This window comes from Hemicordylus capensis, chromosome 1 (assembly GCF_027244095.1).
Source record: "Hemicordylus capensis ecotype Gifberg chromosome 1, rHemCap1.1.pri, whole genome shotgun sequence".
NCBI classification, from domain to species: domain Eukaryota; kingdom Metazoa; phylum Chordata; class Lepidosauria; order Squamata; family Cordylidae; genus Hemicordylus; species Hemicordylus capensis.
Window position 1 is genome coordinate 371,290,709 of NC_069657.1, and position 25,573 is coordinate 371,316,281.

At 44.1% G+C, this 25,573-nt stretch overlaps 1 long non-coding RNA gene across 3 annotated transcripts in view; it reads left to right on the plus strand.

Annotated features, from left to right (window-relative positions):
• The window catches only part of LOC128344751 (uncharacterized), a 179,355-nt gene that overhangs the window by 43,541 nt on the left and 110,241 nt on the right, over positions 1-25,573 (plus strand). For 2 of the 3 annotated variants that reach the window (XR_008316022.1, XR_008316020.1), the window contains exons 2-3: positions 8,371-8,457; positions 11,199-11,282. This is a non-coding gene — a long non-coding RNA (uncharacterized LOC128344751). Of the gene's footprint in view, positions 1-8,370; positions 8,458-11,198; positions 11,283-24,839; positions 25,133-25,573 lie in introns of those variants that run through there. The other variant, XR_008316021.1, reaches the window with a different exon arrangement.

Genomic DNA, 25,573 nt, shown 5'->3' on the forward strand with positions numbered 1-25,573 from the left:
TACCTTTTGCTATGAATTGTCCAGTCTCTTATATCAGCTAGGGCAGGGGTTTCCAACCTGTGGTGCTCCAGATGCTGCTAAACTACAACTCCCATCATGCCCAGCTGCAGTGGCTTGGGATTATGGGAGTTGTAGTTCAGCAACATCTGGAGTACCACAGGCTGGGAACCCCTTAGCTAGGGCGAGTATGTTAAGTAAGAATAAACATTTGCTTTGTATTTGCTTGATTACAATCCTGTGCATATGCTAATAAACAAACCTATTGCTTAAGTAAACTTGTGTGTTTATCTGGGGGCAGGAGCAGAGGTGGGATTTCAACTAAGTTTATTTATGCCATATTAATGCCTTCATTCTTTTGATGAAGTTACTAAAAGGAGTATGATAATCTTTTGGGTCAGAGATTGGAAGCTTGCAGGATTATCTTGGTCTCTCAGTTAGATCTCTTAACCGAAACATCTGTGACAGGCAGTAAATGTTCCTGCTGCTCATTCAGGAGGTGGTAACTGATGTTGGCTGACATGATGTGAAGCAGCACAAAGCCACTGCATGCCATATAGGGGCTGCTGCGGACTCATAAGGCAGTCCTGGTGCTGTAGGCAATGAATGATTGTGCAATCAGCACTACTACAGTTTCTCCCATGGCCATGGGAAAAAGTATGGCAGTACTGTTAGTGCAACCTCCTGTTCTCTATAGCAGCAGGGCTGCTGTATGTGTCTGCAGCAGCCGCAATACAGTGCACAGTCTCTCTGTACCACTGTGTATCAGGTCCATACATTGATTTTAGTGTGCTTTGGGGTAGATGTAGTCCAGGGCCGCATAACTTTGTCCCTGCTGCTGGTCTTTATTTATTTATTTATTTATTAGATTTATATACCGCCCTTCCAAAATGGCTCAGGGCAGTTCACAGCATGATTAAAAACAATTAAAACAAATTAACCATTAAAATCAAACTATAAAACACAATAAAACCAATAAAACAGCGAAAAGCCCTGAAAATCAGGGCAACAACTTAAAACAGTTTAAAACAGTTAATCATTTAAAACCCTGGAAGTCCAGGCCAAATAGGTAGGTTTTAAGGGCTCTCCTGAAGGATGGCAATGTTCTCAAATTACGATTCCTGCCAGGAGTGCATTCCACAGCCCAGGAGCGGCTACAGAGAAGGCCCGCCTCTGCATCGCCACCAGACAAACCGGTGGCAACTGGAGATGGACCTCCTCAGATGATCTTAGGGTGCGGTGGGGATCATGTAAAAGAAGGTGCTCTCTTAGGTAACTCAGGCCTAAGCCATTCAGGGCTTTAAAGGTAATAACCAGCACTTTGTATTTCGCCCAGAAACATATTGGCAGCCAGTGTAGCTGTTTCAAAGCAGGCATAATATAGTCTCTCCGGGTTGCCACAGAGACCAACCTGATTGCCACATTCTGAATTAACTGAAGTTTCTGGACTACGTATAAAGGCAGCCCCACGTATAGCGCACTGCAGTAGTCGAGCTGGGAGATTACCAGCTGATGCACCAATATTTTGAGGAATGGGTGCAGCTGTCAAATCAGCCCAAGCTGATAGAAAGCACTCCTGGCCATGGCCTCCACCTGAGATATCAGGGTGAGGCCTGGATCCAGGAACACTCCCAAGCTGCGTACCCGCTCCTTTTGGGGGAATGTAACCCCATCCAGCACAGGGAGATCTAACTCATCCCTCAGATTCTGAGCCCCCACAATGAGCACCTCCGTCTTGCTTGGATTCAGCTTCAATTTGTTTTCCCTCATCCAGCCCATTACTGCCTGTAGGCAGGCATTTAGAGAATGAGTGCCATTTCCTGAAGATGAAAAGGAGAAGTAGATTTGGGTGTCATCAGCATACTGATAACACCCAGCACCAAATCTCCTGATGACCTCACCCAGCGGTTTCATGTAAATATTAAAAAGCATTGGTGACAGAATGGAGCCCTGGGGGACTCCATATAGCAGCTCCCATCTTGAGGAGCAACTGTCACCAAGCTCCACCATCTGGAATCTACCCGAGAGACAGGAGCAGAACCACTGCAAAGCAGTGCCCCCTATGCTCAACGCCCCCAGATGATGCAGAAGGATACCATGGTCGATGGTATCTGTCACGCCCTCGGTCTCAGATAGCAAGGAGGAAGGGGAAGCTGACAGCCTTCCAGCCGATGCAGGGCTGCCTGAGGGGCAGAGCCCAGCTGTCAGTTCCCAAGAGACGGCTGAGGAGGGTCCGGCTGGTGTTTCAGAGCAGGCACAGCAGTCTGGGGCAGCAGAGACAATGATGGACTAGAGGATGAGCTGTGCGGGCAACCCCCACTGACTCCACAGCAACGGTGTGTCACAAGATGAAGAGCACAGCTGGAAACTATCAGGAGGCGTAAACGCCTCTTGCAGAGTGCTGATAAGCCTTGAATCCCTGCCAGCTGAGAGTTATCAGCTTGGACTATAAAGCACGTCAACAGCTTTCTGTTAGCTGCTGGAAGACAACATTTGTCAACCCTCATGTCGACAGCTTTCAGCCTGAGCCTGATATAGAGAACTATTCTGAGCCATGTTTTGTTTCTGCAGCCCAGTTTGTATTGTGGACTATTTTCCTGGACTTCTCTGGCCAGATTGCTGACAGTATCGAACGCTGCTGAGAGATCCAGAAGAACCAGCAGAGTCACACTCCCTCTTTCGATTCCCCGGTAAAAGTCATCCATCAGGCCAACCAAGGCTGTCTCAACCCCATAGCCAGCCCTAAAGCCAGTTTGAAATGGATCTAGATAATCAGTTTCCTCCAAGATTGCCTGGAGCTGGTCGGCCACCACCCTCTCAATCACGTTGCCCAACCAAGGGAGATTGGAGATTGGCCTGTAACTGTCCATCACTAAGGGATCCAAAGAAGGCTTCTTTAGGAGTGGTCTAATCAATCCCTCCTTCAAACGAGGAGACACCCTACCCTCCCTCAGTGATGCGTTTATGATATTAACTAGGCCATCTCCAACAATCTCCCTGCTAGATAGAAGTAGCCAAGTCGGGCAAGGATCCAGAGAGCAGGTGGTAGGCCTCACCGCCCCAAGCAGCTTATCCACATCCTCAGGAGTCACAGATTGAAACTGATCCAATCTAATACTGCAAGTGGGATTGCTGGACACCTCCTCCATAGATCCTGCAAAAACAGTGGAGTCCAAGTCGGCCCAAATACAGGAGATCTTGTTTGCAAAAAAAACCATTAAAAGCATCACAGCAGAACGACCCCGGGGACTGATTTGAGGTCATTTGTGAACCTGCAGCCGCAATGCACACAGACCAAAAGCTCTTTTTTGCTGCACGAACCGCGACCGCATAGCTCTTCAAATGGGCCACATGCTGTATCCTGTCAGATTTGAACTGATTTCTCCTCCACTTGCGCTCTAGTTGCCTACCCAACCGCTTCAGCCCCTGCAACTCCTCAGTATACCAAGGGGCCATTTTTGAAGCAGATCGGAAGGGATGCTTAGGAGCAATCATGTCTACGGCCCTGATGAATTCCCTGTTCCAGGTTCCCACCAGGGCATCGACAGAATCACCTGCCTCACCAATGTCAAAATCCTCCAAAGCCTTTTGAAATCCCACTGGGTCCAGCAGCCTTTTTGGATGGACCATCCTAATAGGTCCACCACCCCTGCAGGGGTGGATTGTGGCTGTGAGACCAACCTTAAACCAGGTAGTGGTCCGTCCATGACAATGAGGAAATGACAGGATCCCCCACCCATGGAACACTCTCCTGATCCGAACAAAAGACCAAATCAAGTGTGTGGCCGGCAACATGAGTTGGTTCAGAAACTAATTGGGATAGGCCCATAGTTGTCATGGCCGCTATAAACTCCTGAGCTGCACCAGACAAGCCAGTCCCAAAGTTAATATTGAAGTCCCCCAGCACTAAAAGTCTAGGAGATTCCAACACCAACTCCGTGACCAGCTCCATCAGCTCAGTTAGGGAGTCAGTTGGGCAGCGGGGTGGACGGTACACCAACAGAATCCCCAATCTATCCGTAGTTCCCAGCCACAAAAATATGCACTCGATATAAGTCAGCTGTCTCACAGGGGCTCTGGTAAGGGAGATGGTATTCTTATGGACCACAGCCACTCCACCCCACTGCCCACATCCTCTAGCCTGCTCCACGACAGAATAAGATGACAGTTCCCACCATAACTAGCAACAGTGGCCAATAATCAGGGATTATGGGAGCTGTAGTCTAACATCGCAAGAAGGTCAAAGATGTGTGGCCCTAGGTAGTCGCAGTAGTAAAGATGGAATAACTAGACACCAACTAATCTGAATTACCAAATCGCCCTGGGAGTGCTGGAATAAGGATCTTCCCACAAACTGCAGGTATCCTATATAATAAAGCCCTAAGTGAGTGGCCGTGGCCTTGGAACGTTGGGGATCTGCGTCCCTGTCTCCCTGGGCTGTTCTGGGCCTGCGCAAAGCGCAGGCCCAGAACAGCCCAAGGGAGACAGGACCGCAGACACCTGTGTCCCAGACCCATGGGCGGCCATTTTGCCCCAATCATTGCTGTGCCGCCGACACCCGTCCTCCTGTCCCGGCCCCACGGGTGGCCATTTCGCCCGAATCGTTGCCGTTCCGCCAACACCAGTGTTGCTTCCCGCCACAGCCGCCGCCCGTCCTCCTCTCCCGGCCCCACGGCTGGACATTTTGCCCCAATCATTGCCATTTACAGCCCACCCACCCGCCCTCCCAACTGCCGAGTCCTCCCTACCCCGGCCCGCGTCCGTCGGGCGAAGATAGTCCTTGATTTGAGAGGGAGAGAGGAGCTCGGAAACAGAGCTCCTCTCTGTGCAAAGGCTATGCTCAAAATTAAGGACTTTCAACGCCCGACGGACGTGGGCCGGGGCTAAGGACTCGGCAGTTGGGAGGGTGGGCGGGAGGCCGACGGCGGCAGCAGCATTCACATGGGCACGCAGAGGGCGGCCCACAGCAGCAGCGGCCGCCCCCGGGACACGGCGCCATCAGCAGCAGCCCCCATTCTCCTCCTTCCTGGCGGCGACGACGAAGTGGCTCAAGTTCCCACAGACGGCGGCCGGCCTCCTTCTCCTCCTCCGCCCTTGGTGCTGTGACCTCTCTGCCTGCTACCGCCAGCCTCTACAATAATCCGCTCCCAGCGCAGAGAGAGCTTCCCTTCCCTTCCCTCTTTTGCTTCAGCCGGAGGCGGCGGCTCCCCCAGCAGCCGCCCTGAACCACGACGAGGCGACTGCTGGTGGTGGTGATGACTCGCCTCTTCGAGCGGCACTATGGGCAGCTGGGGCGGCGCACAGACCGATCGCGGGGAGAGGACAGACAGACAGCAAGAGACAAAACAAGGAATGAGGGAGGGAGACAGAACTATAGAGGGGGGAAAAGAAATAAAGAAGGAAAAAGAGAGAAGAGAGAGAAAGGAAAGGAAAGAACCAAAATAAACAAAGAGAGAGGAAAGGAAAATAAGAGAGATAAAAGTGAAGAACAAGGGGAGAAAAACAAAATATAGAAAAAGAGAAAAAGGAAGACACACACAAAAGAAAACACCAGCCCCAAAGAACACGCCCATTATAGAAAGAAGAGAGAAAAAGATAATGAAAAGAATAAAACATATTTTTAAAAAAGAGAGAGAGAGAAGGAAAAGGAGAGCAAGAACAGGAAGGAAAGGAGAGAAAGGAAGAGAGACAGGGACAAAAAACCAAAAAACAAAAAAGGGGGCAATAGAAAGGAAGAATGCTAAAAGAGGGGGGAAAGCTAGCGCCCATTATTATAACGGGCTTAAAAATACTAGTGTCACATAACAACCCAATGCCCTTTTGTTTACTTGTTACTGGCTTCCTCTTTAATACAGTCTTGCCTTGTTGTATTTTATTTTCCTTGCTGGAAAGTGAAAACAGATGAAAATGGTAGATCTCTCTCTCTCTCTCTCTCTCTCTCTCTCTCTCTCTCTCTCTCTCTCTCCTTTAATGCTCATTTTACTTCTGTGAGGACAACAATCTTCTCAGTTCCAAATAGTGTAGTCTTTGATCAAAGGTAGCACCTGTAGTTTCAGAAAGACCCAAAACATATTTCTTTACTTCAGGGTTGTTGCTGCTGTTTTTTAAACATCCTTTGTGAAGCAGTACATGGAATAATGTCTCCAGTGCAAGATAAATTGTGCTGCTGGGTTCAGGACTAATTATCCTCAGAGACATCACAGACTGAACAACTAGATGGACCAGAAATAAAATGGTATCTTGTGGCTACAGAGAAAATTCGGCAACAACATTCCTCCCATACACGATTAGATGGCTATCGTACTTGCTATTGTAGTCCAGCATTTGCTTGCAGTGTCTCTACAGACTACATTTATTTTGTATTTGACAAGAACTCTTTGTCTTCTCTCCTGTGTGTATGCTCAGTGTATACATTTAAAGGACTTTTCTTTCATGGGCATTTAGGCTTTTTACCCACTGTTGATGCAGAAGTGGTCTTAACAAGGCTTGATTAATCAGGATGCATACTACGCTTTAGCACAGCACCCAACGCAGCAGTGTAAAGGACCCTCCAATCTCGATAGTGAAATGCTAATTACGCAAGTGTACATCATAGTCAAGCATTTTCAGGTGATGATTGCCAATAAACACATGGAAGTCTGCAAAAGAAAATGCAAGTAATTTCTGTACTGAATCTGTAGTAGAATATTAGTGAGTATATGAAGTCCGCCTTTTTCTTACTACTGAGAATCTACAGTAAGAGCAGAACAAGATGATGCCCGCATTTGTACATAATGGGGGACCAGAGTTGCAGGGAGTTTGGACTGTTACGTCCAAATATGTGCAAGTCCAGTCCCATCCATAGTGCAACCTGAGGTTGTGCTACGGAGACTCCAGTTTGAACCCTTGGTATGTAGCGAGTTTTGCTGCTTCAAACCGAGGGTCCAGGAAGCCTCTATTCCATCCGAATGCAGCACTGGAGGCTGCATTCAGCTGGAATGGAGTTGAGGGAGGAACTCCTCCCTAACTCCCTCCCTGCCTATGTGGGCTGTCCTTCAGTCAAGAAGGAAGCCTACACAGCCAGCTGCCCCATCCCTCTGCAGTGTCACTGAATGCAGCAAGGATATTCTTCACTACCTCCAAATTTGAACAAGAGAGTAGTGGGAGGGGGTGCAGAATCATGGGTCCATTGGACCTGCAGTTCCGTGTTACATGCGAATGTATCCATTAAATACAAATTCATATAAGAACCACTGCTACCCCCAGTGGGCCATTTTGTAAATTAAAAAGGAGGTGTGATATGAAATTGAAGTGGTAAGGGGAGAGGATACCTAATCCTTTCTCTGCTTGCCATTTCTTTACTCCATATTGCCTCTCATGGCTAATTCCTTTCTCATGGTATTTCTCATCATATTTGCCCTTATACATAATCCCCTCCCGAAAAAAGGGGCTATTGATGTTTGTTTATTGGTTAGCATGTAATATGTAGTAAGGCCTTCAGTCACAGGGATATGAGATTATGAAGAAATGGTTTCCAGTTAAACACACAACCTATGGTAATCCTCCTTTACTGGGGTGTGGTTTGAGAGAGGTTTGCCATGTTTTCCGTATTTTCACAGAGGAAAAGTTATCACCTATGTACACCATCTGGTCTTGTGGTATGTGTATTAAATGTTGTGTTGATGCTTAGACACTGTCTGGTTCCTTCCTGGTTTAGTGATGGAGACAAGCAACACTGTGGTTGTGTAATACAATATCTATGCCGTTTAAACCTGTGTTCGAGATTTACTCCAGCCCATCTGAGGACTGCTGTGTTTCAGAAGCTGCTAATAGACAATCAAACCAACCAACCAACCAACCAACCATTCAATCAATCAATCAATCAATCAATCAATCAATCAATCAATCAATCAATTTCAGCCTAAATTAGCACTGAACATACATCTAGTAAATCTGGCATCACATTTTAGTTCTCTATCATCTCCATTTTAGTCTGATGTGGCATTTTCAGAATTCAGCACAAACATTCCGGCTGTTAGGGTTGTGCATTACATCGGCCAAATTATTAATCCCTAGTATCAGACTAATTGGAGGATTTTTCACTGGAAATGATTCTGATCAAAAATTCCTTCTGATATTGGCAAACCAATCAATGCAATACTGCATTGTATCAATATTGTATCAAATTGTATCTGGTGGGAGGGTTTACCTTTAGTTAAGATCCAGTTTCTTTGAAGAAATTGGGTGTTTACCGTTGCAGCATGTTAAATTACCACCATTCCTAGCTCAGCCTGTAATAATAGAGCATGGGCATCCCCTGCCCCCATGTAGGAAAATTCTAGTAGGAAAAGGACACAACATCATGATATTATTTCCTTTTCTGGTGCTTTGTAGAGTGAGACCAGGCAAGGACAGTGGCAAATTTAAACACCATGGCTGTGGGAACCTAATTTCTTCAAAGAAGCCAGATCTTCACTAAAGGTAAGCCCCACCCCATCCCAATGTATTGAGCTGAAAATGATATATCAGTGTGATTCAAGCCACTTCAGTCATTATCAAGATTGGATCAATCTTGATAATAATGAAGGCCTATAGGCTATAACTATGAGGTGGCTACTATTGCTGAATAATTTGGCAAATTGCAATGGAACTCATCACTCTCTGAATTTCTGTAAAGACATAGCCTCCAATATAAGGATGTTTTCTTTGAGATAAGCACATTTATTTCTGGCACAGGATGCTTGTTTGATTATTTGCCCATTTCTAAAACTGAATCTAGGACCATTTATTCAGAAAACTACACTGACAGGATTATTTATATTTATAATCTCCAGTTCTTCATTGATAAAATCCTGAATAACAATCCCACTATCTTGCCTGGGATTGTTGCCAAGACAGTCACGCTATAGTCACATTAACTATCTTTTCTTAACTCTTTATTGTTTTAAGATCAGACTTCTCCCCCACCCCCCACCCCTTTTTACACATGTTTTAGATTTGTAAGTTGCCTGAAACCCCAGGCTTAGAGGAGCTATTGCAATACTTTAATTTAAAGTAATGAATCTTAGTTCATCATAATCTCTGCCACAAGATGTGGTGACAGCCAAGAACCTGGATGGCTTTAAGAAGGGTTTGGATAACTTCATGGAGGAGAGGTCTATCAATGGCTACTAGTTGGAGGGCTGTGGGCCACCTCCAGCCTGTAAGGCAGGATGCCTCTGAGAACCAGTTGCAGGGGAGTAACATCAGGAGAGAGGGCATGCCCTCAACTCCTGCTTGTGGCTTCCAGTGGCATCTGGTGGGCCACTGTGCGAAACAGGATGCTGGACTTGATGGGCCTTTGGCCTGATCCAGCAGGGCTGTTCTTATGTTCTTAAAGGGGATCTGGATTGGGTCTTTGATGCCCCCAAAGGTGCTGTATAGTCTAAATGCAGTACTAGGGGCTGTACTCAAGGTGAGCTTCGTTGGATTAGCACAGTCAGCTTTGGCAGTACCAACTACATGTTGTTTAAGGGAATGGGAGAAGTCAGTTCAAGCCTTCCTTTCCATCCTGCATCTGTGCACACACAACTCATTACTGTACACTCAGATCAATGCCCAATTAAACATCCAATTAAACCAAAGGCATAAACATACAAATGATTAGGTTAAAACAGTGATTTCCATTCTTCACGTCTGTATCCTGTCAGTTCAGCCTGTATTAAATGAGGTAATTTAATTTCAGTTTCTATCAGGTTTTGCGGGGTGTTTTTTTTGTTTTTGTTTTTGACAAAGTCAGTGTATCTCAACCTAGACTACCTGTCTAGGTTGAGAGACACTGACTTTGTCCAAGGCCACTTGGAGAGCTAGCTGATGGAGTAAAGACTTTAACTTGTGTTCCCCACAGTAACAGTGGTGGGATAAATAATATGCATGCATACATCATGGGTACTGGTACTAGGGATGTGCGGACCAGTCTGGAGGTCCGGTTTGGGGGTTTGTGGTCGAACCGAACTAACCCCCCAGTTCCGTCAGACTGGAACCGGACCGCCGGGTCTGGTCTGGCAGGTCCGTGAACTTTTTAAAAAAAATTAAAGTTAATGAAGTGCCTGTAGTCCCTCTGGGGGCTTTCTGAGGCCGTGTGTGTGTGGGGGGTCCACATGGGCTCCCTCGGCCTGCCGTAAGAGTGAACGGCCGCCATTTTGGTGGCTGCTGTGTATACACAAATACTCTCTGTGAGGTGTGGTCTCTCAGAAGGCATTTGCGCATGCGCGGTGGCCACCAAAATGGCGGCCGTTTGCTCTTACGGTGGCCCAAAAGGGCAGAAAAGCCTTTAGTGGTGATGAGGAAGGCCGGTGGGGGAGAGGGAACCCGCATGGACCTCCCCCCCGTGACCTCAGCAAGCCCCCTGGAGGGGCTACAGGTATTTCATTAACTTTAAAATTAAAAAAAGTTTGTGGTCCGGTCTGGGACCAGACCAGACTGGATGGGGTTCTTTGGGGGGCCAGACTGAACTGGTCCGGTTCCGTTCGAGGCTAGTATGGCCTCGAACCGAACCAGGCCAGATGGTTCCATGCACATCCCTAACTGGTACCATGTTGTCTATCTACAGCTAGGGAACGACAAGCAAAGAAGAGGAGCCAACAAGGTACAGTACGCTGAAAGGATGGTCATAAATGATGATTATAGCCTGCTGTTTTATGAAAAAAGAACAGTCTTATCATGTGTATATTTTATCTGTTTCATGTGTTTTAATGTGTGTTTGTGTTATACTGTGAGGTACCTTGTGAGGCATATTTTGCATGAAAGGTAGAATAAAAAATCCATTAAATAAATACATGATAAATAAATCTATAGCACTCACTGAGACTATAATGTTTTTCCCCCCAAACAGCAGCCTCTGATAAGATACCACCCAAGTCCAATGGTGCAGATATTAAAATCAGTATAATCTTTCTTTTAAAAACCTGTTTGAAATTTCATTCTTGAAGACCATTATACTCTGCTAAGAATTAGCTAATGTTTTAAAAATAACTTCATTATACTCTGCTAAGAATTAGCTAATGTTTTAAAAGTAACTTCAGACTTCAGCAAGTAGATTCATATGCAGTTTGATATTTTAGCTAACTGCAGAATGTGCTGGGATAGCCCCGAGTGAAAGGGACATGCTTTGGGGAGTGTGAAAAAGGCCTTGTGCAGCTCAGACTGTAATCCTCTCTGCACTCTCCCTTTCGTTTCTCCAGGCAATGCAGCTGAGAAGACTCAAAGAACGGCCTTCCAAAATCCAAAGAATTCTCAACTTTCAAGTCAGCGCTGCAAATATGCAGGTGGCATTCATAAATTATAATTTTCTAAACAGGGCCCTTGGAACTTGTGCATTCATACATTGCAGTCACAAAGCGGTGGATTTTCTGATTTTTGTCACACTCTGATAAGATTAAAACACACACACCACAGTTAAATTCACTCCTGCTGGCGGAATTGCAGAAGTAATTTCTCTTACAATGGAAATCTAAAACTTTTGAGATTTCTTGCCCATTGGGATGGAAAGTAATTTATCAGTTCTTATTAACTCTAGCCACCAATAAGAGATGCCTTTATTTTCCTCTTAAGGAGCATAAAATGCATACCACCTATATTTTATATGCTAACATGAATTTCTCATCTCAAATTGCTAAAGCCTGGACTCCCTGTTTTTGAAATCTTCCTTCAAAGGGAAAAAGTATGACTTTTAATAGTGCTTATTGGTGGTGCAGCTCTTAGAAGCAGTATTTTGAAATGTGTGGTGTGTGCTTACATTTGCCTGTGCCAGGTTTCTTGGAGATATTCTATGGTCACCTTAGTAGGCTTTTCCTGTCCCTCTCTGTTTTGTTTATCCTGTATACAAGTGTTCACAGCATATACCAGACTAACGCTGCAATTCTACACAGATCTATCTAGGAGTACGTCCCTTTGAATTCAATAGGGTTTACTTCTGAACAGATATGCATAGTAATGTGCTCTAAGGCTACAGTACTATGCATTTTTACTAGGAAGTTTTATTTATTTAGTTATTTAGTTATTTAGTTAGTTAGTTCAATTTTTATATCGCCTTTCATAAGGCATCCCAAGATGGTTTACAAAAGTTAAAATACAATAAAACTCTATAAAATTAAACGGTAAAATTAAACGGTTAAACGGTAAAAAAAATACCCAACTACCATAAAAAAGGCCAACAGAAGCAGGAGACCCCTTTTGCCCCTAAGGGGTAAAAGTCTGAACAAATAAAAAGGTATTTAGTTGTGTGCTTTTTTTAAAGCAACCTTTAAAAAAAGTTAGTCCCATTGAACTCATTGGCTGACATCCAGACCACAGCTTTGCTAGTACAGTGACAGAAGTTAGGCACACTTAAGAAGTTTGCAGTGCTGTTGTGGTGCTCTATGATGCTGCACAAGCACTAGTGGAAGACCTTCTCTGGAACATATACAAGAGAAGGTTCTATACACTAGAATATACATATACACTAGAAGGTTGTGTGACTGCTTGGGCAACAGATTGTACAATGCACCGTGCAACCTATTGTGCAACTTGTCAACTTCTTCTGCTAGTGCAAGGTCTAGTCTGACATCCCTTTCTTTGTGCATTCTCCTTGTGCTACATTCTTGTGTGGGTGCAGTAGCATTACTGCAGCACAACACTAGGCTGGATGTAAGCTAGCTAGACTTGTTCCCAATAAATCATAGGGGCAAACTATTCATGGGACTGAAGTAGGATTGTTCCCAGATAAGTAGTTTCAAACTGCACTTGCAGCTTTTCTCTCTCATAAGATAAGGAACTCTAGATAAGGAACTGTGGCCAATCTTGACTCCCTGACAAATACCTGTATGGTATACATGTCCACCCTATATATTCTTACGTGTACAGCTGGGATGTTTTAAGTTTATATTGGAAAATGTAATGTGTGCGGTATCTCTAAGATCGATGTAGGAAAGAAAGGGTGTGCACACGTATATTAATATATAATAACGTATATTAATTTCCGCCCCTCTCAAAATTAGAAGGCAAACTATCTATAGTCCACTCCTAAATGTGAGTCACCTCCTCCCACATGAACCTGCCCAGATTTTAAGATCATTCCTCTTAGGCAATGCTCTGAGACCCCACTGTCATCTAAAGTGGCTGGGTAGTGACTGGAGACAGGAGCTTTCCAATTGTGGTACCCTGTTTCTAGAATACTTCCCCCAAAGAGGTTCATGAAATACAATCTCTGTATCTAAGTAGACATTTTTATTTGCCCAGGCCTTTTGAATTGTATGGATTTCATACTACACTATTCTGCTCCATTGTTTTAGGTGTTTTATTGTTTATATTTTAATATATTTTATTGGCTACTGCTTTGGGAGCTTCTGCTGAAAAGTGAGTAATAAATATAACAAAATTAATAGTCCTACAGCTTTATCCTAAACATTCCTACTGAGGGCCAATTTTACATTAAGACATTGGCTGACATAATGAGGGAAATTACTCAAAGTACTCCCATTGAAATTAAAAGGACAAGTGAGCTACTTTGAGTAATTTCTGGGATTGCATACTTATACACAAAGGGTAGTCACACGTGCAGCCTAACCCAGCCTAGGGCAGCCCAGCCTGGGTTAGGCTGTGTGTGTGAAGTGCCAGGAGCGAGGTCGCTCCTGGTACTGCCCAGGCCAAGCCCCACTTCTTAATCTGGTGTTTAGCTGAGGTTAAGTGACCCTGAGGTTCTCTTAACCTTGGCCAGCAATTGTCTGGGTGATCGCCACATGGTTAAATGGTTTCCCCATGGCCTGTCGCCATTTCCAGCAGTGAACTGGGTGGAAGGAGCAGTTGTGCCAACATGGCGGCTGCTCTAAGGAGAGCAGCTACTGAGCTCGTGCCCTGGGGCACCCTGGGATGCGAGGGGGGGAGTCCTACTACTCCCAGAGTCTCCCTTCACTGCACCAATGCTCATGGAGGGGTGGAGGGGTGGAGGGGAGGTTGGTAGCTGCTCATCTGCCAGGGAAAGCAGGCAAGCTTCTGGCTTCTTCGCAACCCGCCTGCCCTCGCCAGTGAGGTTGTATGAAAGACCTCATACAATTCTAGCCTGTGTGTACTAAAACAATATTTATTATTTATTTATTTAACACATTTATTTTGTATACCACCCAAAATGTAAGTCTCTGGGTGGTTTACAACAAAACAATATAAACAACAAATAAAAAAGTTAAAACACTACAGGAATTTAAAATTTAAAACATTAAAATTATTAAAGATGCAATTAAAACAGTATCTAATTAAAAGCCGGGTGAACAAATGTGTCTTGACTGCCTTTTTAAAAGTTGTAAGAGATGGGGGAGGCTCTCCACTTCCGGTTGGACTGCCAACGAGGCTGCATTCTTCCCAACAGGGGAGACTGAGGAGGAGCTATTTTGGGTTTTTTTGAGTCTTCACAACCCCCCTCTCACCACCCTGGATTAAATGGTTGGATCAAGATTGACCATTGTATCCCCCTGGAGCCTGCTCCTTATCTCAAGGCTGTGCTGGAAAGTACAGCTTTGATTTAAGTCGAGCGGTGGGGGCTGGGATTCATCAAGGTACACTCCTTCATCGGAAATCCAATGGACAGAAGCCGGTCTGGTGTCCAATTTCTTTTGTTTTGGATTATAATTAATGGTTGAAGTTCAAGAAGCTCACCTCTCAGCGTGATTAGTGATAAATTGCTGGAATTCTACCCAGAGGCGTAACTAGGGAAAACGCCTCCCGCGCCCCCAACATACTACATTATACTTAGGTTTTTCCTCACAAGTGCCCGCCGCCGCCAAGCCAGGCCACTGACTGGCCGCCAGGCGCCAGCAAAGCAATGGGGGGGCGCAGGCAGCACGGAAGGGACCGCTCGTGGGGGAGGGGGCGCCGACGCGCTCCCTTGACTGCTGCAGCGCTGCTGCACTGAGCAGGAAACATTTGTATTAACAAAATTTTTAAAAAAAATTAAAAAAAATTTTTGTCATGGCGGCGCCCCCCATGTGACCAAAAAAGATGGCGCCCGGGGCACGTGCCCCCCCTGCCCCCCCTATAGTTACGCCTCTGATTCTACCTGCTTTTGCTGCAAAGACTGGACAGATCTCAAGCCGATGCGGTGAAGTTGTCGTAAGTCTGCCAACGATAAATTAAGGATAGGTATTCAATCTGTGTACTAAATGCTGGAATTTAAAAATTGAACTGATGGCTAAAAGTTCTAAAACTTAAAAAAGCAAAGCAGTTGGAATTATTTTTTCCCCCAGTACCTTCTGAGAGAATTTAACTCAACGAACAAGTGATTTGCTGTTTGCTGTTGAATATGTCTATCATGAAGTGCACCAATTAGAGCAAGAAGGCGGATTATTGAACCGTGGGGAAAATTTAACTGGCGGTGATAAGATAGAAAGTTGCGGTCTGGAGCTGAGTTTATTTGGAAAATAATTGCAGGCCTCTACTTTCTTGGACAACAAGGAGGCTGAATCTTGCTGTAAGACCTGTGTTGCTGGAGGAGTTGTAAATAATGCAAAAGGCAAAGCAGCAGAGCCAAACACAGACCCAAACACAAACTAGGAGACTTTCTGTTCCAAACCCAGGCCTGGGTGAAGGGAAAATGTCTTCAGAGTTATATGAGACACTAGTTGCTATGAAACAGTTACTAGAAGCTAATACTGGCACCCTCCAACAAGTAAGTCAGCATATACAAACACTTAATAAGAGAACATCAAATATTGAGGAGACAGTGAAAAAATTGGCAGAAGACAACAAAGAATTTAAAACAAGGGTGGAAAGCCTGGAGCAAGATGTGGGATTACTAAGAGATGATAGGGAAAAATTATTAGATCAGATAGCTTTGTTGGAACTGAGGCAAAAAGAGCGTTTCCAGAGGTTCAGAGGAATCCCAGAAAAAACTGGTCAAGATATTTTAAAAGTCCTTAGGGAGGAACTCGCACTACTTTTGGGAATTTCAAGTGAAGACATGGAACAGCAGATAGATGTAGTTTTCCGTGTGAATTTTGAATATGCCACAAGAAACAAATTATTTAGAGATTGCATGGTTCAATTCAACTCCAAATCAATTACAGAGCAGATACTGCAAGCACATTTTGCCAAAGCCCTTACCATTGAAGCTCAACAGATAAAAGTTCTGAAAGAAATACCACCCAGGATTTTAAGGAAACGTAAGGATTACAAATTTTTAACCGATGCTTTAAACGCCAATGGAATACGTTTTAGATGGGAAGTACCTGAAGGGGTCTCCTTTTTTTTACAAGGGGAAGAGGAATAGATTCACAGAGATCCTCAAAGCGCAAGAATTTTGGCGGAAATACAAAAAAAAAAATTTAACTTCTGAGCACCCAGTGCCTTCAACACATAACTCTAACCAGCCAAGATGGATTATAAAATAGCTTCATGGAACGTGAATGGATTAAATAGCAAAACCAAAAGGCTAAAAGCTTTTCATTTTCTTAAAAAATAAAGCTTGGACATTGTATGCTTACAAGAGACACACATTAGAAAACAAGATAGAAAATATTTGGTTAATAAGGCCTTGGGACAAGAATTCGTTTCCTCTGACAAAAAAAAAAAAAAAAGAGGGGTAGTGTTTTATGTGAAACAACAATTTGAACCTAAGTTGATTTTTAAAGATGAAGAAGGTAGGGTGCTAGCTTTGGAAATCTTAGTTTCCGGAATCAAAACGGTGATAATTGGAATTTATGCACCCAATGAAAAGAAAATAGAATTTTATAAATATTTAGAACAGAAGATGGCTGAGGTATTGAATGTTAATTTAGTTTTGCTGGGAGATTTTAATGGGGTTGTTTCTACATCCTTGGATAGAAAATCTGATACGTCTGAAAGGAATCTCCAAGGCAGGCTACCTAAAGCTTTTTTTGATTTAGTAGAACATATGGATCTCTACGACATATGGATCTCTACGAATAACGCAAGGAGAGTTTTCCAGAAGAAACTTAACATTTTTTATGTACGCAACCACGGCGGTCAGAATAGTATATGCGCAGAAATGGAAGGACAATGAAATGCCCTCAAAAGAAGATTGGTTGATAAAAATTTTGGAATATGCTGAGATGGCAAAACTTACAGTACTGATAAGGGATGAAAACTTTGAATCTTTTAAAGAAGATTGGAAACCATTCTTACTATACTTAAAGAACTATTTTGCTAATATCGACTTTTCAGCAGGGTTTGAAATTTAGTAATAATAGCAGGTTGGGTAGAGCAAAATCGAGTTTGCAATGTGTAGGATATATGTTTTGAATTACTATAGCAATGGTTGATTTGTATAGTTAATGAATCGCGCAGATTGATGAGTGGGAAGTCTACATTTACTTAAATAGATGTAACGGGATTGTTAAGATAATGTAAAAACCAATAAAAATTTTAAAAAGAGAGATGGGGAGGCTCTTATTTCAGCATGGAGCGCATTGCAGAGTCTCGGGGCAGCAATGGAGAAGGCCCGTCCCTGAGTAGCCACCAGACGAGCCGGTGGCAACTGCAGATGAACCTCTCCTGATGATCTCAATGGGCAGTGTGGCTCATAGTGAAGAAAATTATGAGGCGATTCTTACGATCAACAAAAAGTGGGCTAAGGGAGCCTAGCCCACTTTTTGTTCATCATCTGCTGCCACGGGAGCTGCATGGCTCCTGGCAGCAAACTCCCCTAATCCCCCCCCCGTAGCTGAGGTTAGTGGAGCGAGCACTCCGCTAGCCCAGGTTATTTTATCGTGAGTTGCCACTCCACGGCATGGCAACTTACGAGGAGAGCCTCGGCGGGGAACCTAAATGCAGCCTCCCTGCTCGGGGGTCTCTCCAGCATGCCCTGCATGCTCGCGCAGGGCATGCTGGAGATTCCGGGGGCCGTGCAGCCCTCAAACTCCCCAGCCCCCGCCGGCTCCATAACGGAGTTGACAGTCATGTGGGTATCCGGTTCGGCCACCTGTAGCCAGCTGATGGGTCGTCTGCGAGGAGAACGGCTAAGCCCACTCTACTCGCAAACCCCATCCTGGCGGTTCCCACTGATCGTGGGAACCGCTTCATTCTCTTAAATACCCAGGGCCTAAGCTGTTTAGGGATTTATAGGTTATAACCAAGACCTTGTATTTTGCAACCAATGTAGATCTTTTAAGATAGGAGTGATATGGTCTCTCTGAGATGACCCAGAGACCAACCTGGCTGCCACATTCTGGACCAACTGCAGTTTCCGGACTACTTACAAAGGCAGCCCCACATAGAGCACATTGCAGTAATCCAGTCTAGAGGTTACCAGCAGGTGTACCACTGTTTTGAGGTCGTTCATCTCAAGAAACGGACACAGCTGGCATATCAGGCAAAGCTGATAAAAGGCACCTCTGGCCATTGCCCCAACCTGGGACACCAGAGAGAGGTTTATGTCCAGAAGCACCCCCAGACTGAGTACCTGTTCCTTCTGGGGAAGTGTGACTCCATCCAGAACTGGCAGATTAAAATCATCTCCTGAGTTCCGACCCCACACAATAAGTACCTCCATCTTATCTGGATTCAGCCTCAGTTTGTTATCTCTCATCCAGCCCATCATTGCCTCCAGGCAGGCATTTAGGGAGGTTATGCCTTCTCTTGATGCTGTTGACATGGAGAAAAAGATTTGGGTGTCATCAGCATACTGATAACACCTGCACCAAATCTTCTGATGATCTCTCCCAGTGGTTTCATGTATATGTTAAGCAACATCCCTGAGGGACACCATATTGAAGTTCAGATTTTGAAGAACAACAGTCCCCAAGTGACACCATCTGGAATCTGTCAGGTAAGAGTGGAACCATTGCAAAGCAGTGCCTCCTATGCCCAATGACCTCAGATGCTCCAGAAGGATACTATAGTCGATAATATCAAAAGCCCCTGAAAAGTCCAAAAGGACCAACAGAGTCACACCAAAAGGACTAACAGAGTCAATTCCCAATTGGAGATCATCCATCAGACCAACCAAGGCAGTCTCCGCCCCATAGCCCACCTGAAAGCTGGTCTGAAATGGGTCTAGATAATCAGTTTCATCCAAGACTCCCAAGAGTTGGGAGGGCTCCTTGCCCAACCATGGAAGGTTGGAGACAGGCCTAAAGTTGCTTAACTCTGAGGGATCCAATGCAAGTTTCTTCAAAAGAGGTCTAATAATTGTTCCCTATTGTTGAAAAAGTTCTACAATGGAACTTTTAATGAATTCCAAATATACATATTCTTTTCCTCTTTTCTCCCTCTTGCTTTGCTGAAGAGAAGGATGAAAGATATATGGAAAACCATGGTGCTTTCAGTTGATATTTTCAAAGGAAGGACACAGACTTATCCAGTGTACACCTGTCCCCTCTTGTCTGCTTGTACCTTCACCCTGATATCCCATTCAAATCCTCAGCTTTTCCCTGCCAGTTCAACAGTACAGAATAAAATGAAGAGGAATAAAGACCAATGTGTGCAGTCCACATGGCCAGACTGGCATTAGAATGTCCACAGATGACTGTAGCAGCTGTTGGAATGCCTGGCTTCTGTTACTTGGAGGATTCTGACCATGTGAAGCCTTGTTCATTAGATACTGTGTGAAACAAGACATAATCTTTGAAGGGGCCAATATGAGTTTGATCATCTAATCCTGACTGTTTACCTTCTTGATTCCAGGATCTTGCCAAATGAAGCCAGGCAGATGCTAAACCAAGGGGCGCAGCTAGGGGAGAGGGAGCCCATGTTCACCTCTCTCCCTGATAGCCCCTTGGAATGAGGAAGATAACGAAGAAATTAGAGAGGGGTGGTGCTGGGGACTCATCAGGAGCTGGGGCCGCCAGGTTCTTTGAACCCATCTGCTCAATTATAGCTACACCCCTGGCTAGACCTTTCTTTTCTTGGGCAGTGTCAGATAAACTATTAGGACTTACATTTATTTTTATCCACAATAATGCTGAACCAAGGGTGCAGATCTCTTCCTATGCATTTGAAGAGTTCCCTCCACTTTTTAGTGAACATTTTATCGCCTCCAATCCTAATAACCCACACCTCCTCCTAAAGTATCTCTCCCACAAAATGAGGAGTTGCTCCTTAAGCTTTCCCTCTGTCTTGTACACCTATGCTGAACCAAATAATAATGATGGATGTTGTAAAGGGTGAACAGAATAATGAAAGAAGTACAGCAGTACAAAATGAATCATATAAAGAATAATGTTGCCTCTCAATAGAAAAATTAGAAAATTAGCAGCTTAAAAGAAGATAGAACTGGAATAAAATAAAGGAATTGTTTCAAACTAGTGTAGTGTTAGAAATAATGTTTCTTACTTGAAAAATTAATTCTTAATGGCCTAGTTTCAAAAAAATGTCACATGGCTGCAAGAAGGATAAATAGATGGCAACAATTTATAGTGATCTATTGAGTCCTGAGGAGGAACCCAAGTGGGGTGTCACAGACACTGGTAGAAGGCTTAGTTGTATTTATCTTTCCTAATGTCTTGGAACGAAGTGGGGAAAACATTCCATTAATTAAAATTGTGCATATTAAATTGGGAGGTGTAGCAGAAAATAGACTAATCACTTAGTCATTTATTGGGTGTCCTGAGCTCATATAATTTACTATGCACCAATTAAATGTGAAATAAATCCTGACTCATAGGAAATTTTATTCTCTGGGTTGATATTTAGAGCTACAGTTTTTTCCCTTCCAGTGCTATGTGAAATTTTTTTGGGCCCCCCTGCCTTCCTTTCTGGCATTTAAACGAAGAATGTTACGTTCTGAACATGGTCTGCCTATTAAGCAATATGCAGATTAAAATTATGGAACTGGAACATCTTGTTCAGAAAACCTATGAGGAGAGAGAAATAATGCTTTAACAAAAGCTAGTTATGTGGCTGTTATGTGTCTTATGATTGTTGGGACCATTGAATGCATACAGCCATAAACAGAAATGGAATAACAATTTTACTGGTGAGATGTTGGTCTCAACAGGCTAGCCATCACCTCATATTCTGGCTGCTGGCATCGCAAAAGGACTTCCAGCCTCTGATGTGGCAAAGAGACTACTCCCATGTCATGCTTCAGGCCTTTGGACATTCAAGGCAGACTGAATTCAGCAGCATCCTAAAAGGCAAATGAACCTCTGCATCTGGATGTCCAGTAAGACCAAATGATGTCTCAGCCACTGAGAATAAAGAATATAAATTTCCCATAAATCCTACTTGCTGCCCCACTAAATTTCAGATGAGGCCATCAGCTACTTGTTAAATGGGCACTGCTCTAGCAGTCGAGATGAATTAATAAATTTGAACCAGAGATCTCATGAAATTCTTTTTTTTTGGGGGGGGGGGATATCAATCCCATGATCCATCCACATTAGTAAATTATCCTGTTTATTCTTTGCCAAACATCCACACTGAGTCATATTGGATATAGTCTGCTTACAAAAATGTCCATTGAGGTGATAAACTATCATATTGAAAGTGCTATAAATCCTCTGCAGTTCCCACAGACAGTTTTGTAAGCATTCTGTTCCACAAGCCGCCCCACCAGAGTCTGTGTAAATCAGGTACCATCTGGCATGTTTGCATTAATTCATCCACATTGCCTGTTATTCTTGTACAAAAAGTCAAAGGCGATTGTGTTCAATACAATTAGGATCAGCTGCAACCTCAGCTTTGACTTCTCACTGGGAAATTACCACACATGCAAAACCATCAGGCAGCTGGATGCACTTCAAGACAGTACTCTATACCTCTACTTTCCTTGCTTTCTAAAACGAATGTACTTTGGGACCATAACTTTTGCATTTGAGAATGTGGGAAAACTCTACCTGTTTCCTCTCATTGAGTTGGTGTGATCGCATTTGTGTGTAGCTTGCTGGTAAACATTTACAACTGTATGTATTTAAACTTCTTTCTCATCCTCACCTCAGGATAGCTAATAATATTTCTTTGTCTCTCTTGGTCAGTTTTACAGATAGAAGAAAGTAGTCCAACAGATAGAAACTCGCCAAGCTTCTTAATTAGTCTATGGCTGTTGAGACCCAGGCTTCACAAAGCAACTCTGATGTGGAGACATCTAATACAGGCATGGGTCAGGAGAAGGCTTCTCTAAACCTTATAGTTTTGTTGATTCCAATTCCATTGACACCTTAGGGGGAGCCTACCTGCAACCATCTCTTTTTGACACAAGGCACAGTCAGATCCCCTTCAAACACATAAACACATAGCAGTGTGGGAGTTCATGTTGTGAATCCACATCCCTGGGGAGTGCGCCCACGTAAGGAAGGGCACTGATGCAGGTTGGTCCCACAAAATTGAACCCTGCTAGGAGGGGGCAACTCACATGATAAAGACTTGCACAACTGATCCCACTTGTTGGTTGTTTAATTCTGTCACACCAGTGACATTGGCTCACCTTACAAGGAAGCAGCTTCCACAGCACTGGGTGTGTATGTGAATGGCTTGGTGTCTGGCCAATACTGTTGTCATACATGATGTCAAAGAACAATAATTTGAAAACACAATGAAATTCCTCTTTTTTCTTTTATTCTCTTTCTCTTTTGTTTTGCAAAAAGAGTAACAAAAGTGCTTGCAATAGCAATGTAGACATTAATTTAGCTCTCCTGTATAGTTTTTAAAATGAAATGTTTCTGTCTTCCCACCCTCCTCTATTGAGGGTTGGTTTTTTTTTTTTTTTACAGTTTCTTTGTGTCTCTGCAGACTGCTGCATGAATCACATTGTTTAATGCCCTTCATGGTTCTTGGATTCAAGCCTATCGTGGAAAGATTAGATACTTTATAATTATTATATGCTGCTTAAAGGTACTATTTATTACTTCTTTCTTGGGCAAGCCTCCCACTGACATATGATTCCGTAAGAGAAAAGATGGAGCTAATTGTAAGGTAACTCTTTTGAAGCCAGTGCTGGTAACTTGTTTAAAAGATTTCTAAAGAGTTATTATTTTATATTTTTTGACAGAGGTAGCCTTTTTATTCTTAGCTAAAGAATGACTAGATGTTCATTTAAACTTTTTGGGGTTAAGGAATACTCAAATACAGAAGAGTTAGATTGTCAGTTCACTGAAGTAACTGCTTTTATAAATAAGATACAGGTCCAAAGAAAGGGATTTCTGGACAGCTCTTTGAATGCTGTTCCGGTGATCTTCAGGGTGTGGGGAAAGTATTCTAAGAGCAGAAATTTGCCTGAAGTGAGCTTCAGGCATAATGGCATGGTAGCAGTACCCACATTTGTCCTCAAAGAAGTACCACACAGCTTGATTACAAAACATGTTCAAGGTAGAGTCACTGGCTCAGGTGTTTCTGAGGGGAAATAGGCAGTTAAATAAAATGCTATGGGATAAATAACACTTTGAAAAAATCCTTCAGAACATCAGGGGGAAAAGCCTATTAGTGTCCCTTTAAATTAAATGTCAGGTATCTAATGCACTTGAAGGGCCTTTGGCTTTTGGCCATTGGGGGCCCCACACCAGACCAGACCAGACCAGACCAGACCAGACCACAAACACCCCCCACAACATTACCCAAATTTCTCCCCCTATCCACCATGCAAGGGTACATCAGCTAATAGGTATGTGCTATTGTGGGGAAGAGGGAGAAGACTGTTGTTTTAATTTTTTTTTAAAAAAATGCAAATAACATGAGTCTGCCTCTCCTGCCTTGGTAGTCCCAAAGCTAAGGTCTGACTGGTTTTCTCCTTGGCACCAGCCATGAGCATTTCCTCTTTGAGAAAACATGAGTGGCTGTTTCCATTAATCATCCCTTATGTTCATTTGTTGAATATGAATGAATGATTTATAGAGCATTCTATCCCCACCCCCATATCCAAGACTCAGGAAGGATAACGACATGTTAAAAACAGATACATAAAGACCATTATCAATTTCATCAACATCAACAGCATTTTTGTTATTGACTTTTATAGGAGCAGTGCAGCACCAAACATGTCTAACTAAAATAATTATAAAACCAAAGGAAAAACACTCTACCCTTATACTGGTTAAACCCGTCCTCCGCTTCTAAAAGTCAGCTCAAAGTGTCTTATAAAGCTTTTGAAAATGTGCCAGACACCAGTTTTTGCCCCAAATGGCTTTGGTCATTTGGGGATGGGGCTGTAGCTCAGTGATAATTCTGATTTACCGTACATGCAGAAGGGCCCAGGTTAATTCCTTGGCAGCTCCAGGTAAGGCTGGAGATGCCAAGATCACAGTCTGGAGAAAGACCATTGTCTGAAACTTTGGGGAACTGCTACAAGCCAGAGTAGACAGTACTGAACTAGATGGCTCAATGGTCTAACTAAGTAGAAGGCAGCTTCCTATGGTCCTACTTACATTACAGGAGCACAGGAAACTGCCATCTACTGAGTCGGACAATTGTTCCTTCTAGCTTAGTATTATCTACTCTGACAGGCAGTGGCTCTCCAGGGTTTCAGGCAGAGGTTTTTCGTAGCCCTACCCTGAGATGCTGGGGAGGATTGAACCTGGGACCTTCTTTATGCTAAGCAGATGCTCTACCACTGAGCTATGGCCCCATTCCCAGGCGACATCCCCATCTCCATAGACTCCCTTCTGGTCTTGTGGTATCAAGCATGACTTGTCCCCATAGCTAAGCAGGGTCTGCCCTGGTTGCATCTGAATGGGAGACTTGTTGTGTGAGTACTGCAAGATATTCCCCTCAGGGGATGAAGCTGCTCTGGGAAGAGCAGAAGGTGTCAGGTTCCCTCCCTGGCTTCTCCAAGACAGGGCTGAGAGAGATTCCTGCCTGCAACCTTGGAGACAGGCGCATAACAATGATAGGGCAAGGGGAGACAGTTGTCTGGGGGCCCCACTGCCTGGAGGAGCACCCCAGAGGCACCTCATGTGACTCCCCATTGCCCCCTGCCCAGCCCCATAGCCTCTCACCCACTTGCCCTCTTCGCCGTCTCTCCTGCTTGTTCTGCTGGCCCGCAATCGAAGCAGCAGGCAAGCTGCAAAGAGCTCCTTTTCTCCCGCCTCTCAGCTGATCGGCGGGTGGGCGGGGCTTCCACGGAGGCCTCCGTGTAGGCCGCAGTGAAGCCTGAACTCGAGTAGGGCCCAAGCAAGCCAGGAAGGAGGAGGCAGCCAGAGTGTTCTCTGCAGCAGAAGACCTCTTGCTGCCCTGCTTAGCCCAGACCAGCATTTGCCAGGTAGAGTGTGAACTCCTTTTTGTGGTTACCTTTCCCGCCCCCCCCCCCCCATATATAGGGATCTGCTTGCCATAGGGCTTGGATATGGGGGGGGGGAGGGACCAAGAAGTCTCTGAATATTTATTTTGAAACAGCTTGGAAAATTTGCTGACTTAAAAAAAAAACTATCTAAAAAGTCCTATAAGTGGCTTGTTTCATGGCAGAAAATTGCAAAAACTTCTGGAACAGTATTTTATTAATTTTATTTATTCATTCATTCATTTATAAATGCACTTATGTTCAAGTTGTTTTGCAACCCAGAAGGTCTGAGTGAGAACTGTGAAGCATGTGTGGTGCTTTTATTTTATTTTATTTTTCTTGTGTGTGAACTGCTCCCCAATAACTTGCAGGGACTTCAGGGTAAATCTGGCCAACATGTGAATGCAGCACCTCCATTCCAGA